The sequence below is a fragment of the Canis aureus genome, chromosome 30, assembly GCF_053574225.1.
Source record: "Canis aureus isolate CA01 chromosome 30, VMU_Caureus_v.1.0, whole genome shotgun sequence".
Lineage (NCBI taxonomy): Eukaryota > Metazoa > Chordata > Mammalia > Carnivora > Canidae > Canis > Canis aureus.
Window position 1 is genome coordinate 34,836,490 of NC_135640.1, and position 14,214 is coordinate 34,850,703.

The 14,214-nt window shown below is 40.7% G+C and overlaps 1 long non-coding RNA gene across 1 annotated transcript in view; it reads right to left on the reverse strand.

The window, feature by feature from the left end:
• Positions 1 to 6,846: 6,846 nt before the first annotated feature.
• Positions 6,847 to 14,214, reverse strand: part of LOC144301903 (uncharacterized) — a 64,684-nt gene continuing 57,316 nt past the window's right edge. The window contains exon 3 of the long non-coding RNA XR_013368806.1: positions 6,847 to 7,058. This is a non-coding gene — a long non-coding RNA (uncharacterized LOC144301903). The remainder of the gene's footprint in view (positions 7,059 to 14,214) is intronic.

A 14,214-nucleotide genomic window follows, 5' to 3' on the forward strand; every position in this document is an offset into this window, starting at 1 on the left:
TGGCATTTCCCACTGTAATAATTTTGTTTCTATGCTTATAAGGTTTTCACGTTGGAATTTGTGGACTATCAGGCAGCGATAGCTCCGTGGATCTGGCTGCCTGAGTTCAGTTACAAATATTTTATCTATGGTGGCAGCAAGTTGGTATGAGGTTCAGCTTGGAGGGAAGACTGGAAAAGTTTCATCTGGACCACTAGCCTTCAAACATGCTCCTGAAAATATTACCAATGATTCTGAAACATTCACAGACATACACATTTCACACTATGAGCTTCTTTTCTATTTAAATTCTAGTTAGTGAACATATAGTGCAATATTGGTTTCAGGAGTAGAATTCAGTGATTCATCACTTACGTACCATAGCCAGGACTCATCACAACAAGTATCCTCCTTAATGCTCATCCCCCATCTAGCCTATCTCCCACTGACCTCCTTCTATCAACCCTGTTTGTTCTCTATTATTAAGAGTCTCTTGGGGATCCCTGGGTGGCTCAGCGGTTTAGCGCCTGCCTTTGGCCCAGGGCACGATCCTGGAGTCCCGGGATCGAGTCCCACGTCAGGCTCCCTGCATGGAGCCTGCTTCTCCCTCTGCCTGTGTCTCTACCTCTTTCTCCCCCTATGTCTATCATGAATAAATAAATAAAATCTTTAAAAAAAAAAAAAAAGGGTTGTAAAAAAAAAAAAGAGTCTCTTAAGGCTTGTTTCCCTCTCTCCCTTTTTTCCTTTTCCCCCTTCGCATATCTTAATCTAATTTCTTTCTTAAATTCAACATATAAGTGAGATCATATGCCTTATTTCACTTAGCACAATATACTCTAGCTCCGTCTACATCATGGCAAATGGCAAGATTTCATTCTTTTTGATGGTTGAGTAATATTCCATTATACGTATAAACACCACATCTTCTTCATCTATTCGTCAGTCGATGGACTTTTGGGCCCTCTTCATACTGTGGCTATTGTTGATACTGTTGCTATAAACATCAGGGTGCATGTATCCTTTTGAAAATGTATTTTTGTATCCATTGGGTAAATCCCCAGTAGTGGAATTGCTAGATTGCACAGTAGTTCTATTTTTAACTTTCCGAGAACCTCCAAACTGTTGTCCAGAGTGGCTGCACCAGTTTGCATTCCCACCAACAGTGCAAGAGGGTTCCCTTTCTCTATATCCTCGCCAACATCTGTTGTTTCTTGCGTTGTTAATTCTACCCATTCTGACAGGTGTGAGGTGATATCTCATTGTAGTTTTGATTTGTATTTCCCTGATGATGATTGATGTTGAGCATCTTTTCCTGCGTCTGTTAGCCATCTGGATGTCTTCCTTAAAAAAGTGTCTGTTTATGTCTTTGCCCATTTCTTAACTAGGTTATTTGTTTTTTGGGGTGTTGAGTTTAATAAGTTCTTTATAGGGCAGCCTGGGTGGCTCAGCAGTTTAGCGCTTGCTTTTGGCCCAGGGTGTGATCCTGGAGACCTGGGATCGAGTCCCACATCAGGCTCCCTGCATGGAGCCTGCTTCTCCCTCTGCCTGTGTCTCTGCCTCTCTCTCTTATGAATGAATAAATAAAATTTTTTTTAAAAAGTTCTTTTTTTTTTTTTTAATAAATTTTTTAATTTTTTAATTTTTTTATTTATTTATGATAGTCACAGAGAGAGAGAGAGAGAGGCAGAGACACAGGCAGAGGGAGAAGCAGGCTCCATGAACTGGGAGCCCGACGTGGGATTCGATCCTGGGTCTCCAGGATCGCGCCCTGGGCCAAAGGCAGGTGCCAAACCGCTGCGCCACCCAGGGATCCCTAAAAAGTTCTTTATAGATTTTTGGATTCCAACCCTTTATTAACCAGGTTATTTGTTTTTTTGGGTGTTGAGTTTAATAAGTTCTTTATAGATTTTTGGATACTAACCCTTTATTAGGTATTTCATTTGCAAATATCTTCTCCCATTCCATAGATTGCCTTTTAGTTTTGTTGTTTCCTTCCCTGTGCAGAAGCTTTTTATCTTGATGAAGTCCCAATAGTTCATTCTTGCATTTGTTTCCCTTGCCTCCAGAGACTTGTCTAGTAAGAAGTTGCTGCGGCAGAGGTCAAAGAAGTTTTTGACTATGTTTTCCTCTAGGATTTTGATAGTTTCCTGTCTCACGTTTAGGTCTTTCATCTTTTTTGAATTTATTTTTTACACTCTGAGCCTCCTAAGGAATCTTTTTGGGAGAGGGCTTATTGCACACCCTGGATTTGGATTGCAAATCGCCACCTGCAGAGGAAGGAAGAAAGAGATCCATTTAAAAAGCAGATTACCAGAAAAAGAGTGGGAGAGAGGGAGAAACAACAGGGGGGAAATGGGATAAAGTGATGGGGTGAAATAGGAGGGACAGAGATGGAAATAAGAAAGGTCCTCAAAGTGATAGTTACTTCATCTCTACAAACTCGCTGGTGCCCTGATGGAGTTATGAGAGATCCAACCATGAGGAAAGAGTCAAGACACATGCATTGGCTTCCAGATTTGTCATTCTGGATTTGGGCATTGTCCACCTCTCAGCTGACATGTCACTTGCCCACAGGCTTTCCCCAATCTGATACAGGTGTGAATGCTTGCTGGCCAGCACATCAGCATGTCTGTAAGAGCTTGCCATGGAAAAATGAGTGATAATATGCAGAATGCTCATTGACAAAGAGTCACTCACTTACCTGCCCCGATGACATAAATTGCACAAAAGGATACTTTGTCATCATAGAGGAAGAACATCCGCAGCCATGCTGATATATGAGCTTGACCTACCTACCTAGGGCTTGGAAAACCAGGAGCCCCACGAGGGCTCCAGCCCTTGGCACCAGGGTACATCATTAACACTCTCATCCACTCACTTATTTCTGAACTCCCAAATATTCTGCAAACCTTCCTAAGTATTAGCACCATGGGAAATACAGTGAGCACCTTGAGAAGAGAAAGGGTTTTTGTTTTTATTAAGGTTTTCTTTTTTCAATTTGTTCTGATTACACTTATTTTTCAGGTCTGCTACCAACTCTTCAGAATGGAATCAGACTTCCTTCCATGTACCACAAACAGGACCCTGGCTTTACCCCCCCCCCCAAAAAAAAAAAACTTCTAGAACTTCTAGAACCTTCCTGACACAAGTTGCAGGCAGGAAGTTAGAAGCACAGAGCTCTGGAATTATGAGGATGGAAAAGACATAAAGGGTGCCAACCTGGGGCACCTGGGTGGCTCAATCAGTTAAGCATCTACCTTCAGCTCAAGTTGTTGTGATCCTGGGGTCCTGGGATCGAGCCCTGTGTCAGGCTCCCTGCTGAGCAGGGAATTTCTCCCTGCTTGTGCTCTCTCTCTCTCTCGCAAATAAATAAATTAATTCTTAAAAAAAGAAAGGCCCAACTTTCAGTCTTCTGGACTATAACTTAAATTTAGTGCTTAAAACAGCAACTTCATCCCAGAAAGAGGAGGCTGCTGCTCAGGGCAGTGGGCCATTTCCTGGCTAGAGCTGCTCCTTTCTGGGCTAATGCCAAAGTGCCTGCTGTGTGAGCCCCAGCTAGACACTCCTTTGTGTTCTACAACTGTCTTTTTTAAAACTGGCCACAGCTGAGGTCCATCCACTCCCCCTATTGTACCTGTTTTGTTGGCATCCCGGGTTTCTATTAGAGAGCTATCCCCTCAATATATTACTTTTTTTAAAAAAAAGATGAAATAACTTAGTTTCAAGAAATTTAGTAAATGTCCCTAGCTGAACCAAAAACGTAAAAACCAAGGAGGATATAGAATTATCTATACAATTTTACTGTTCAGTGACCAAATGATGTATTGTTTGCTTATTGTGACAAGAGGCTCTTTGGCTACATATATAAATCTCCTTAAATGGTCTCAGTGATTTCCAGCTTCATAGGAAATCATCTAGACGTATCCTAGTGCAAATTTAAAAAAAAAAAAGTTTTAATTAAAAATAAACTAGAGAGAGTAAACGTAGAGTTAGAACGTCCCAGGAATCAAACACTCTGGAGACCAGTCCCAGCTACTCTGCCATTGATGATCTGAGACCAGTTTCCAACACTTCCCCTACCTCAACTTCCTATGCCCATGAGACTCTGGTAAGGAATCCTGCCCTACCTGCTTCACAGTGCTAAAATGAGGAAATGGGAAAGTGCTAGGAATTATAAAGCACACAAATGTGCCCTCCGATTGCTGCTAAGACAAGCTGGTCCAGTCCACAATAATCATTGGGAGACTTAAAGGTTATGTGTGAGTCTGTGAAACAAAACATAAGCAACCTCCTAGCTAAACTACTATATGATCTCCTCCATAACCTAACCATGCATGTGCTTTTAGTATGCTGTTACATGGGATTTTATCTATGATATTTAATATCTGTTTTTGCAGAAAGATAATAGTAATGCACTCATTTCCATCTTTTTTTTTTTTTTTGAAAAGTCAAGATGGGGCACCTGGGTGGCTCAGTGGATTAAATGTCTGCCTTTGGCTCAGGTCATGACCCCAGAGTTCCAGGGATTGAGCCCCTTATCAAGCTCCTCACTCCAGAGAGTCTGCTTCTCCATCTCCCCTTCCTCTTATTCATGCACTCTCTCTCTCTCTCTCTCTCAAATAAATAAAATATTTTTTTAAAACAAAAAGTCTAGATAAGAGCAATTTAAAAAATTATTTCACTTATACAGTAAAATTAACCTTCACTTTTTGATGTACAGTTCTATGCATTTTAACACATGCATGGATTTGCCTAACACCATCACAATCAAGACACCCAACAGGTCTATAACCCTAAAAATTCCTATTATAGTTACATTCTACCCCCCACCCCAGCCCCTACACCATGGATCTGTTCTCCTGGTCTATTCTGTTCCTTTCCAAAAAGGTCCTATACATGGAACTATATGATATGTAGCCTTTAAACCTTTTTTTCTTTTTTCATTTCAGTGTAATATCTTTGAGAATCATCAAAGTTATTGTCCATTCCTTTCTTTGCTAAATAATATTCCATGGCTTCTTTAACTATTCACTTGGTGAAGGACATCTAGTTCATTTCCAGATCTTGGTACTTATAAATAAAGAGGCTATAAACATTCATGTATAGGTTGCTGTGTGACTATAAGTTTTTGGTTCTCTAGAACACCCAGTTGTGGGCCTCCTGAGTCATTCAATTTTGTTTTAAACAGTGACTTGCAGATGTCAACATCACTGTAAATCTCCAGAACTGTTTTTCAAGTCAACCTTTTAAAATCAAAGACTAGTACCACTATTAATCTACACTCAAAAACTAATGTTTTAATACTTTGGGGGAACTACTGTTTTCCATAGATAGTAACAAAAAATGTCATTGTAGCACTGTTGCAAAAAAGAAAAAAAAAACTTCAGTGATTCTATCAAGAGTTATTTTTATTGGCTAAGAAATGGTCCCTCCATTTTCCAAAATAAGGTAAAATAAAATAAAGCTGAGTCGAAAGGGGTTTTAACATCAGGCATTGAGTTAACACACACCAGGTCTGGCCCAACGTAAAAGCCAGGTGCTAAACTGGAAAGGACACACCATCGTCCCTACTCACCTTGGAGTGTTTGAAGAGACTTTGGGGTGTGGCCCAAAGGCCTGTGTTTAGCATTTGTTAAACAGTCTAGAGGAAGCTGCCTTCACTGGGGTTCTGTGGGCCAATCAGTAACTGGCACCTCTCACCCTGTGCCTCATGGGTCCCGTGGGCCCCAGAACAATCTATATTCCCCCGGTTGAAGATGATAGCATAATGTCAGTGTACTTAAAATTCAATTTCACTCTCCTGATCTATGCTCCATTATGCAGGCCTTTGAAATAGTCTCCAAAGAAGGTAAGCCTTCTATTGATTCCCATTCTCCTACAGAGCAACTGGTGTGTAGCAACCCATAGCATAATATGAGGGGGAGAAAATATTGATTCTAGGAAACTTAATATTATTAAAAGACAGTTGTATTAAATCTCTTTCCTGGACTTAGCTGAGCGCTTTTTTTTTTCTTTCCCATTTTCAGAAAATCAATGAAGCTAATACCCTTGTTAGTTTTAGAGTTTCTACTACAGCAGTTTCATGTCATCGTAGAACCTACGGAAGGTTTGTAGGCTCAGCATTTGAGGCTGGCAGTCCTTCACTGATCATAACCACAGTTCTCTCTTTAGTGATTCACTCAGAGGGGGCAAGTTATATTTAAATCACATGTTCCACATATTCGTTTTCATCAGTGTGTAAAAGTCTCAAGACCATGCTTAGTCTTAGCTACAAAATGCCTAAATTCTTAAGATAAAGTTCATTGCACAAATGCAATGTTCAAGTTGGGAGGAGTCTAAAGAAATAAAAGCAACAAGAATCCGTGTGGGGAGAGGGTTGTTTGATGGGGAACACCTGCCAATTGAAAACCCCAGAATCTGCTATTTAAGACTGTAAGTCACATTTGCTTTTCTGTGGATCATCCTTGAACTTTCCATTTTATGAGGAGCAGCTGCTTCTGATTTGTGACAAGATTAAAGCATTTTGGAATCTCTCTCCATATAGCCAAGTTCTGATAGAATGTCTGCTATGTCATTATCAAATATAACAAGACTGTAATATGGCTCCAGAGTCAATGAACCAAGGACCGGAATCTTCTTCTAATTATATAATATGAAACTTCTTGTAATTCTGATGCCATGAATTTGGAATTTGTGATTAATATGGGTTAGACTGCTAAGCAAGCGTTTTCTTCACAGACCCTGCAAACAGTATTTTAAAGAGAAGATAGCAAGAATAATGCTGAAACTATGTGAAAAACAAACTTTTTTCAAACCCCCTCAAAGATTTTAGAAGCCACAATTAACATGTAAATACTTGTGGGGCTTTTTATTGTTATTTTATACCCTTTCTTCTGGCTTCTCTTGAGAGTGGTATTCTCAGCTCCCAATTGACCAAGTCCACCTGCATATTCCAGACAGCATGAACTTATTTGTCCCAAATTGGATCAGATATTTGTATTCTTGCTCACTCTCCATCTTCCTGTTTTCCCAAGTACCACTACAAGGCTCTTCATTTCCATCTTCATTTCCACCACCATCTAAAAGAGCAATCAAGGACCATTGGTTGACATTGTTTTTGATTCCTTTCCCCAGAATCCAGCCTGTTGCTGCTTCCTCCTCACTCATCTGAACTCTGCAAGCCCTCCTTCAAGCCTACCAGTATCTCTTGCCCACCCTCTGCTACTGGAGAGACCCTTCTGAAAACAACAAAATGCATTATGTCCAAGCATATTGAAAATTGCCGTGGGCTTCACATGACTGATCAGATAGCCCACCAAGTCATCAGCACTGGGTACTGGGAAAGCTCTGCAGATGATGCAGACAAGCCTGAGCAGGCACAGGAGCAAAAACACTTATGTCATGTTTGGGTGATGGCAAGAAGACATAATTGGCTTAAACAGGAATTTTTTATTAATGATAGCTATATAAGACTGGGACATAAAAGTGAAGGAGGTTCAGACCTGAGACTTGAAAGTCAGGCTGAGATTTCTGAGCTTTATCCTTCCATTCCTGGGGAGCCATTGTGCATCATGACCAGAAGAGGCAGATAAGGCAAAGTCCAGTTGGAAACAACTATTGCCTCCCCTGCTGCCAAACTGGTGGATGATACCATTAGGCTGCTAATTATTTTTGCTAGTGACAAACTTTGTCTTTCACTAGGAAAAGGAGAAAAAGGAGAAATTTATTGATGAGTAATTCTTTAGGTGTTTCTCTTTAATACACTTTGAATTTTCAAGTAACATTTCATACTGGCTTTGCAAATATAAATACCAGTTCAGAGATTCACAATATGGTAGTAGTAGTAGTAGTAGTAGTATGTAATTAAAATGCACTAATCCTTTTTCCGAGGCTAAGAAAATAGAAACAAAACACATCACTAGATAAAGTACTAAGGCATTCATGAGCCGACTTCATTTCTTTGAACCAAAGAAAACAAAAAATATGATGAAGAAATGCACTCTTGAGGATTTCAAGTGCAAGTGCCAGAAATTCAAATGTTGTTCCCAAATATGTTAATTGCTTAAGATCAGAATTGGATATGTTAAAACCTATAGATCATCGGAGCTGCCCTCTATGCTGACTATGAGAGTGCAACCTCAGTGTCGACCAGCCACCTCTCCCAACATATCTTTGGGGCAGCTCCAACTTACCATGACCAGACCTGAATCCATTACCACCCACTCCAAACCTTCTTTCTCTCCATCAAAGGTATTTGTGTCCATCTGTCCACCTAAGCTCGAAACACTGTCATCATCCATGCCTCTCTCTCTCTCTCTCTCTCTCTCTCTCTCTCTCTCTCCCTGGACCTCTTCATCCATGGGGCTCCCCATAGCTATCACTTATCTTCCGAGTGTCTGCCTGAATCAGCCCCCCTCAACGGTCACAAAATCTTGCCTTACTATCAGTCTCCCAAGATTTCAGCTACCTTCTAAATGGCTCTCACTACCAATCTGACAGCCGGTGGTGTCTTCTCTTTTGAGCACTCCTGGAATCCTCTCTCCCTCTTTCTTCTCCACCTGTCAAATGCCCCTCACTCTTTTAGCTTGAGCCAAATGACATTTCCTTGCACTCTCATTATTTCCTACCTCTTTCTCCAAAAGTGAACAGTTTTCTCATCTAGATTCCCTCTTATTTTTTCTCTTTGATTATAACACACATCCAGTTTCTACTATGATTTGATGCTTAAGACTCTTTCTCCTCTGATAAATGTGTATTTCTTCAGGTTTGGGACCACATGTTATTCTTTGAGTCTCTGGGGAGTGTAGCACTCTCCGAGAAACATGGTACACTCTCTCGAAATTGCTGAATTCATGCCATCTTCTCTCTGAAAAGTGACATATCTGATCCAAAATGTGATCATTCCCAATTTAAGCTTTTATGATTTTTCTGGCTGCAGATCTTGCCTCACTTAAGTTATTCTTGCTCACTCTCCCCTGTGGCTATGTCTATTTGGTCTTTTTAAGAGCAAATCACTTTCAAGCAGAACTTGGTATAAGATTTTATCACTAGCTAGATGCCTACAGGAAATACAGATGAAAGAGTAGGTACAGTGAAAGATCTATGTGTACCTCAGCACTTAGTTTAAAAATACCCTATACATATACCTATAGAGATAACCCATGCCCCAACCCTGGCCTTGACATCTAGAGAAAATAGCTGCATGTAGAGAGCCACCTGTGTGCTCCAATGAGGAGACTAGAGTGTTACATGACTGATAATTATCTGTGGGCAAAAATAACAACATGGTCCCTGCAGCGATCGTTCCTCATGCCAACTAAACAGCTTTCTCAAACCCACACCTGCCTTGAATTAGTCAATTACCAATGTTGAGAAAGCAGGAAATGAATGGCTCATGGTTTTAAGCATCAATAATTAAAATAAAAAAGTCATAAAGAGTCATTCTTCTTCCTGGAGTGTAAATGAATGAGACTCTAAGTGTATGGTAAAGACACTATAATTGCCAGCAAATTAACTCCCAAAGAAAATGAAGAGGGAAATCTGTCTCCTTGACTCTTGGACTATTTCCTTCCAAAGGTATTTTATTGTTCCACTTTAGGAGTGGGAACTCAACTCAGTATAGACAACACTCCTGTAGTGTGATCACCAGGCAGCCACATGGGAGCATCTTCTATCCACGGCATCACTTGTATCCACTTGGGCCTGTTAAGGTTATGCGCTCTGCAACTGAGGTCCTCATCCAGTGAAGACTTGGTCCAGAGATGTGCTGGATAAAGAGAAGGCAGGCCTTCTCTTGCCCAGATCCTCTTTTAGCACTAATCTTTGAGAATAAGGGGTGTGTATGTTTTGATTCTACACTCAGCAATGCTATGTTACATTTAGTCAGAGAGAAGCCATAGGAATCATTTCCTAGAACTCAAACCAGAGTCAGACCTCTACTAAATTATATGTGGTTCCACCCCCCTCCATCCCTCCATCACTTCTCTGTAGTTTGAGAGTCCCCTTTCCCAGGCAATTTTCCCTGGTCCTTTTAGTCCAAAGTAATTGTATCAGATAAGCTCTTTCAAAGAAATATATCAGTAGTTGTGGTCCTATGCATTATCTGCTTATTTGAGGAGATCATTTAAAAATAATTTTAAAAGGACTTCATATATATATTCCACAGTCTATTTATCCAACCATCTATCCACTGATGAACATTTGGGTTCAGCCATAAAAAAAAAATCTACAATATGAATGAACCTTGAAAACATGATGCTAAGTAAAAGAAGTCAGACACAAAAGACCGCATGTTGTATGATCCCATTTATATGCAATGCCCAGAATAGACTAATCCATAGACAAAGAAAGCAGAGAGTTGGTTCCCAGGGGTTGGAGAGAAGGAAAATAAGGAATGACTGCTTATTGGGTACAAGGTTTCCTTTTGGGGTGATTAAAAATGCTTTGGAACAAGATATAATTGGTAATTATATGATGTGCATGTACTTAATGCCATTGAATTCCCTTTAAAGTGGTTAATTTTATAATATGTGAACTTCAGCACAGTTTTTAAAGGGTGGAGGAATCTGTAGATGGTCATCCACTAGTCTCTCTTGGTGAAATTCCAGATATAGTAGCAATAGGGTAGAGCTCCCATTAAAGAGCTTTCTCAGGGTCCTTAAATCACAGGAATTTGTTTGCTTTGTCCAACACTGAGCCTGCCTCAGATGGGAAGCCCTCATTGTGGCCTGTCTGGGAAGCCAAGGTTAGCTCACAAGGAAGGAAGCAGAGTTGGCCTCAACCTTTCATTGGAATAGATCCAACCTCTATGGAGAAAAAGAAATAATAAGTAGCTAATGCTGACTGGAATTATTATTATTATTATCATCCTTCTTCTATGCTGACCTTTATATTCTGTGACCTAAAATTAGATTGTGTGTTGTTTATTTAACTTTTTCTTGGGATTTTGTGGGGAAGTTTTTTGTTTTTTTGTTTTTGTTTTTGTTTGTTTGTTTTTGTTTTTGTTTTGTTTTAGTTTGTATTGATTCCCTACTGCTGTGGCAGCAAAACCAAGCCAAGGCAAAAGAGCTGGTGGTTACACACAGTTCACTTTCTGGTTTCACCCCCAGCCAGAGACTGAGGCAGCAAGACTGGTTTCTGGTTACTGATGACACGTGTGCTTCCTCTTTCTTTCCCATGCCCCCCTCACCCACTAATCCGGGAATCCTCCCTAGGGCCTTACCCACGGAGTCCCTGGTTATTGAGGCTCAAGATTAGAAAGTCTAGAAGTCTGAGACCTGAAGACCCCCTCAGCCTGTTCTCATTGGATCTTTGATAAGAACACCAGCCTTTCTCAGGACAAGAAATTAACATACTAGAGCTAAGAATAAAGAAGGGGATTCAATGGAAGTGAACTTTGAGTAGGTATGGTTTTGCTGTCCTACTTTCTGATTTGAAAGGATGGACATTTCAACTTTGACTTTCTACAGCAAAAACTACTAGAAGGAGGTCATATCCATCAGGGTCCAGTCAAAAGAAATCACTCTAGTTATTTTAACAAGGAAAACGTGATATAAAGAACTGTTAATTATAAAAGGTGCTTGTCTATGAAAAATGACTAAAAATGGACCCCAAAGAAGTAGCATGTGTGAAGAGTAGCTCTTATCTCCAGGATGAGAAAGAACAGATAAAGGGACTAAGGACTAGTTGCGAAACCTCTGTCCCTAGGCTTGGCCACCCTCAAAGCTGAGACTCAGACCTCATCAGAGAGCCTAGCTACTATAGGAATTCACAACCCACTGGTGAGGTTAAAAAAATAAACCTTTCTGGAAGACAAAGGCCAGAGATGGCCTGGAGAAGCAGCCTATCATTGCAGGAGGTATGGTGGGAAAAGCTTCTGGGAAGTGGCCAGCAGTGGAGAGAGTATGGCCTTGAGGGCACAGCTGAGCTCAGCTCCATGGGCCACTGGACTACTGGAATGAACAATAATAGTGGGGGCCCAGAACTCAAAAACAAAGTTCCTTCACCTTGCACTGCACTCTAGAACCTTCCAGTGATGAAGTTCATATTCAGCAAGTGGACAAAAAAAGGCATGTTTACAGGGTCCAGTTCCAGCATTACAGATCAGGGTGGAGAAGGGTGGATCTGGAGCTGAGAGACAACAAATTGAAACTTGGCCCAGATGGAGATCCCCATTCCAGATCTGGCTTGGCGTCCAGGGCAGACAAACCCTTCACCTTGGTGAACTGTTATCATAGTGTCTTCAGCCATGGGAGGAACACAAACAACATGATTCACCACTCCGTTAGCTGGTACTCAAGAATATGTCCAAGAGGGTCAAGGAATATCATTCAACTTTCAAAATCATTGACTAATAAATAATGTCACAGTGTCTTAGGAACAGGAAAAAAGTAAAGAGGAGAACTTTCATAACTTAGGTGTGGCAAAAAATGGCTATATTTTCATTAATCTAGTTTCCTTGTCCTCCTGAGGACCCAGATGGACTCTGTTCCCAGCTTCCTTTTGCAATTAAGTAGAGCCACATGACTGATCCTAGCCAATAAGATGTAAGGAAAAGTAATACATCCCACCTCCAGGCCTGCCCTAGAGCCTTCTGACACAATTCTGTGTGCTCTTTCTTCCACAACCTACTAGCCACCTACAGACCAAGAGTCCATGGTCTTTGAACCTGGCAGAGATTCTAGGGAAAGAGCCTAAGTCCCTGACTTACCATTTGGAGGAGAGCATTCCCAGAGAGTTGCTCAACCAGAAATACCCCCACTGGACTATGATGGTAGCAAGAAATAAGCCCATAATGCACTGATTCCTACAGTATGATCTCCAGGAAAGCAGCATTAGCACTGCCCAGAAACTTGTTAAAAGTGCAGATTCTCAGGCCCCAGTCAAAACTCAATCAGAAACCTGGAAGAGTAGACCAGCAGTTTGTGTCTTATTTGTCTCCTTATTAAAGGAGATCAAAATGCTCTACAGTTTAAAAACCATTGCCATATTGTATAAAGATACTGAGATTGGGAAGCTCTTTGTTAAGGCACTTGGATAACAATCCAGGGAGTTCCAACACAAAAACCATAAACCAAGTCTTCAATAACCTATTAGAACTTAACATCACCTCACTAGGAACCTTTGACATGGCTCTGTCACCCATGAGGCTCCTGTAAGTTCCATCAGGGGGTTGATCACACTTGTGTTGCAGACTTTTTGCTTTTGAACATTTGGCTGTTCTGCTATTCTTATGACCTACTTTGGATCTTCCCATTTATCCCAAACTGGGACCAAATTGATGAGGTCTTTGTAAAGTTGAAGGTTTACCAACCTCAGGTATCACCTGTGACATTTGCCAAGAGCCAGAAAACAAGAACTGCATTTGTTGAGTTCTTCTGGACAAGTCACTTAACCTGCTCACCTTATTACCCTCTGTGAAAAGTTTGATTAACTCTAACCCCTTTACAAGTCACCTGGAGGAAAAGTCTTCAGAAAAGCATAACCCATAGATTATATGTCCATGGTTAGAGAAATTCCATATAACTCTGTATATCTTTCAAACTTTACACAACAGAAAACAAAAAGCAGCCCCTCTTCACTCTGTATACAACAGCTGGAAACAAGAAACTGTGGAGAAAGAAACTCTAGATTGACTCATTATAAGTTTAGAACTATTCAAATGCAAAATTTTCTATTTCCTTTTTTTTAATTTTTTTTTAAGTTATCTCTACACCCAACTTATACCTGGAACTCACAAACTTGAGATCAAGAGTCACATGCTCTACCCACTGAGCCAGCCAGGTGCTCACAAAGTTTTCTTTTTCAATTGTTGACCAAAATGTGATATCACCTCTACAAAATTTGAGTTTATTTGCCAAATATGAAGTGCAACTAGTGTGTGTGTGTGTGTGTGTGTGTGTGTGTGTGTGTGTTTAAGTCAGATCTCCTGGCGGGGGCGAGGGGAGTCATCATTTAAGGAAAATGCGAAGCTTGGAATGAGCATCTGTTATCAAAGCAATGTGTTTAATTAGCCACATGGGTAAACAAGTGTTGCCAGGAATGTGGTGGCTCAAAAGATGTGGCATTTAGCTCCAGCTCCATGCAAAGCCACATCTTCAGCACTTAGTTCAAAAGTAATTACCATCTCACTGGCACTTGGGTAGAGAGAGAAAAGAAATCACTATATTCATCTTGTGATTAAATGGCAATTAGCAACTAAGTGCCCTGCAACAATGTGGCACTCACCACCTCATC